This window comes from Camellia sinensis, chromosome 8 (genome assembly GCF_055761805.1).
Source record: "Camellia sinensis isolate YWXY chromosome 8, ASM5576180v1, whole genome shotgun sequence".
NCBI lineage: Eukaryota > Viridiplantae > Streptophyta > Magnoliopsida > Ericales > Theaceae > Camellia > Camellia sinensis.
Genome location: NC_138968.1, coordinates 96,092,041 through 96,096,424, shown reverse-complemented (window position 1 = coordinate 96,096,424; position 4,384 = coordinate 96,092,041).

The window sequence follows — 4,384 nt, the reverse complement described above, 5'->3', positions numbered from 1 at the left end:
TCCATGATTCCCATCAGTACAAAGTGTGGTGAGAGCCAAAATACAGATATTGGTGCAATGCCATCGGGATTACCTAACAAGTCGTGTTCTTTCAAATCTTTTAGCCGTTTATACTCCACCCACCAAGCAACATTACAACAAGCCAAAGCGGCAAGCATTCCTAAACCAACCTTCATTCCAGCTGAGTATCTCCCACTCATTCGCTCTATTCATTGTTCAAATACTATCCTATACAGAGGTTGCACAGCACACTATGAAGCACGACCACCTCTCTGTGGGATCCGTACCAGTGTTAGACACGTGTCGGACACGGACACGGGTCGGACACGCGGAGAGCACGTGTCCGACACGCACCAGAGAGTGTCCCATTTTTATTCTTATTTTTTTTACATCCGGACACGTTCAGGACACCTTATAGAAAGTTTCGGGAAACGTTCGGGGTAATTTCAGAAATTACAAAAAATAATTTGGGGTCGATTTGTAAATAAGTAAAAATAGATCAATATATGCCATAATCTACTTCGATTAGAACAGAAACAGAAGAGAAAGGGTGAGAAAGAGTGACCGGATCGATTCGTCATTCGTCGTTCGTCTTCGCTTCTCGTCGTCGTCGTTCCTCGTCGATCGTCACTCGTCACTCGTGTCTTCCCACATTAAGGTACGCGCTGCTCTTTTTCGATCTTTATTCTTCTTCCAGTTCGATCTTCATTCTTCTTCTTGTCTCGTCGTCAGTTATTTTTACATTGATATTTCATTAGAGGATATAAAATATATATATATATGTATATATTAACTATAACGGAATAGTGCGGTTCAGTTGGCGGATTATAAATTTTACAGTTTACGCGGATAGTGGTTAGAACCGTGTGAATTGCTACGGATCAATTCGCTTTCATTGAATTGAGTGACATTTCGCACAGCCCTAGTTATTATTGTTCTTTCAGTTTCTTCATCAGGTGTGGGTTCCATCTTGTCTTGCTTCTTTCCAGTTTTAATTACTTTATGTGGATCTTCTTCTTCGTCATTATCTTTCTCTTCTGGAAAATCACGGTAACTGTAGAACCTAGCAACATATGCAAAGATTAACAGATTGGCTACGCTCATGACCACTAATGCAACATAAAAATGATCCAAACGACTCTGATTCACAGTGTCTGCAATCCAACTTCCATCTTCAGCTCTCAACTTCAAGACCACCGCGTCTAATATCATAATAAACCCTATGTTCACTATTTTTCCCCATCCAATCACAGCTTCAGTGAGTACGAGTGCATACCTCTTCCTTATTGACTCTGGAACCTGATACTTAAAAAAATCCTCAATACCATAAAGAGCTAATCCGTCCAGGATTCACATCAGTACAAACTGTGGAGAGAGCCAAAATACAGATATTGGTGCAATGGCATCGGGATTACCTAACAAGTCGTGTTCTTTCAAAGCTTTTAGCCTTTTATACTCCACCCACCAAGCAACATTACAACAAGCCAAAGCTTAAAGCATTCCTAAACCAACCTTCATTCCAGCTAAGTATCTCCCATTCATTCGCTCTATACGTCATTCAAATACTATCCTATACAGAGGTTGCACTGCACACTATGAAGCACGACCACCTCTCCGAGGGTTCCATACCAGTGTTAGACACGTGTCGGACACGGACACGCGTCAGACACACGGAGAGCACGTGTCCGACACGCACCAGAGAGTGTCCCATTTTTATTCTTATTTTTTTTACATCCGGACACGCTCAGGACACATTATAGAAACTTTCGGGACACGTTCGGGTGTAATTTCAGAAATTACAAAAAAAAATTGGTTTCGATTTGTGAATAAGTAAAAACAGATCAATATCTTCCCTAATCTACTTCGATTAGAATAGAAGCAAAAGAGAAAGGGTGAGAAAGAGAGGACCGGGTCAATTCGTCATTTGTCGTACGTCTTCGCTTCTAGTCGGTCGTCGTTCCTCGTTGATCGTCACTCGTCACTCGTGTCTCGTCATCCCTCATTAAGGTACACGCTGCTCTTCTTCGATGTTCATTCTTCTTATTGTCTCATCGTCACTTATTTTTACATTGATAATTCATTAGAGGTTAAAAAATATATATGTATTAACGATAGCGGAATGGAGCGGTTCAGTTGGCGGATTATAAATTTTAAAGTTTACGCTGATAGTGGTTAGAACGGTGTGAATTGCTACGGATCAATTCGATTTCATTGAATTGAGTGACATTTTGCATAGCCCTAGTTCTTATTGTTCTTTCAGTTTCTTCATCAAGTGTGGGTTCCATCTTGTCTTGCTTCTTTCCAGTTTTAATTTCTTTATGTGGATCTTCTTCTTCGTCGTCATCTTCCTCTTCTGGAAAATCACGGTAACAGTAGAACCTTGCAACATATGCAAAGATTAACAAATTGGCTATGCTCAAGACCACTAATGCATCATAAAAAAGATCCAAACGGCTCTGATTCACAGTGTCTGCAATCCAACTTGCATCTTCAGCTCTCAACTTCATGACCACCACGTCTAATATCATAATAAACCCTATGTGCACTATTTTTCCCCATCCAATCACAGCTTCAGTGAGTACGAGTGCATACCTCTTCCTTATTGACTCTGGAACCGGATACTTAAAAAAATCCTCAACAACATAAAGAGCTAATCCATCCATAATTCCCATCAGTACAAACTGTGGAGAGAGCCAAAATACAGATATTGGTGCAACGGCATCGGGATTACCTAACAAGTCGTGTTCTTTCAAAGCTTTTAGCCTTTTATACTCCACCCACCAAGCAACATTACAACAAGCCAAAGCGGCAAGCATTCCTAAACCAACCTTCATTCCAACTGAGTATCTCCCATTCATTCGCTCTATTCGTCGTTCAAATACTATCCTACTCAGAGGTTGTGCTGCACACTACGAAGCACGACCACCTCTCCGAGGGCTCCGTACCAGTGTTAGACATGTGTCGGACACAGACACGCGTCATGCACGCGGAGAGAACGTGTCCGTCCCGCACCAGAGATTATCCCACTCTTATTCTTATTTTTTTTACATCCGGACACGTTCAGGACACGTTATAGAAACTTTCGGGACACGTTCGGCAGTAATTTCAGAAATTACAAAAAAAATTTGGGGTCAATTTGTAAATAAGTAAAAATAGATCAATATCTGCCATAATCTACGTCGATTAGAACAGAAACAGAGGAGAAAGGGTGAGAAAGAGAGGACCGGGTCAATTCGTCGTTCGTCGTTCGTCTTCGCTTCTCGTCGGTCGTCGTTCCTCATCGATCATCACTTGTCACTCGTCCCTCGTGTTTCGTCGTCCCTCATTAAGGTACACGCTGCTCTTCTTCGATCTTCATTCTTCTTCTTGCTCGATATTCATTCTTCTTCTTGTCTCGTCGTCACTTATTTTTACAATGATATTTCGTTAGAGGTTAAAAAATATATATGTATTAACCATAGCGGAATAAAGGGGTCGTCTCTGGGCTTTGACATTCACTCCCGTCATTGTTATGACTTTCGAGTTCTGTCAAAGAGGGGCAACTGTAGACACCCCATTTTTAATCGTCCTCAAGACTTGGACGTCACCGTTTGAACACCCGGTGATCATCCATGTTTGTGTTCGTTTGGAGTTCCCGGAGGTCTCGGCTACGCGCCTTGCCTCAGGATCTCCGAACTCGACCGTTTAGTGTCTGGTTTTGCACCAAACACTTACATTTTGCCTTGGAGGGGTAGGGAATGCCTTGTGAGGCACCCCCACATACCACCGGCCATGGCCAGAGGCCACCGGCTGGTTTTTGCCTCCATCGGCAATATATATTGCCGGTCGGCACTATTTTCTGCCGGTCGGCACTCTTTTTTGCCAAAATGGCATTTTTGGGCAGTCGACTACTGTTCATCTGCTTTATGTAGATATTTTGTGCCAGCTGTGATAGCTGGCACCAACTCTGTTGCCCTCCATACACGTGTATGGAGGGATCTCCCTCTAAGCAAGCTTGTTGTATAAGCTTTGCAAGAGGGACTTCTATAAGAGGAGGAGCCTTCTCCTTGTTCTAGGTTAGAATTTTTGAAGGCAAAACTAGAGCTTATACATATAGATACACCCACTCTCTATACTTCCCTCTCTCTCCTCCTTTGTGTGTGTTTCTTGGCCTAAAAGTGTGATTTTACCTTACTTTTGCACTAATACACACACTATTACACCTTGCTCCGAGATTGAGGGACTTTGAGGGTTGATTCTTGAGTTTTGGGGCTATTTTTGATCAGAAGAAGAGGGCTGCATTGGCTGTTCTTGAGGTGTGCTTCAAGGGTGAGCATCTTGCTTTAGTTTCCCCAAACTTGCACTAGTCTTTTACCTGTCTTTCTTGCTGATTTAGTTTTTGTGT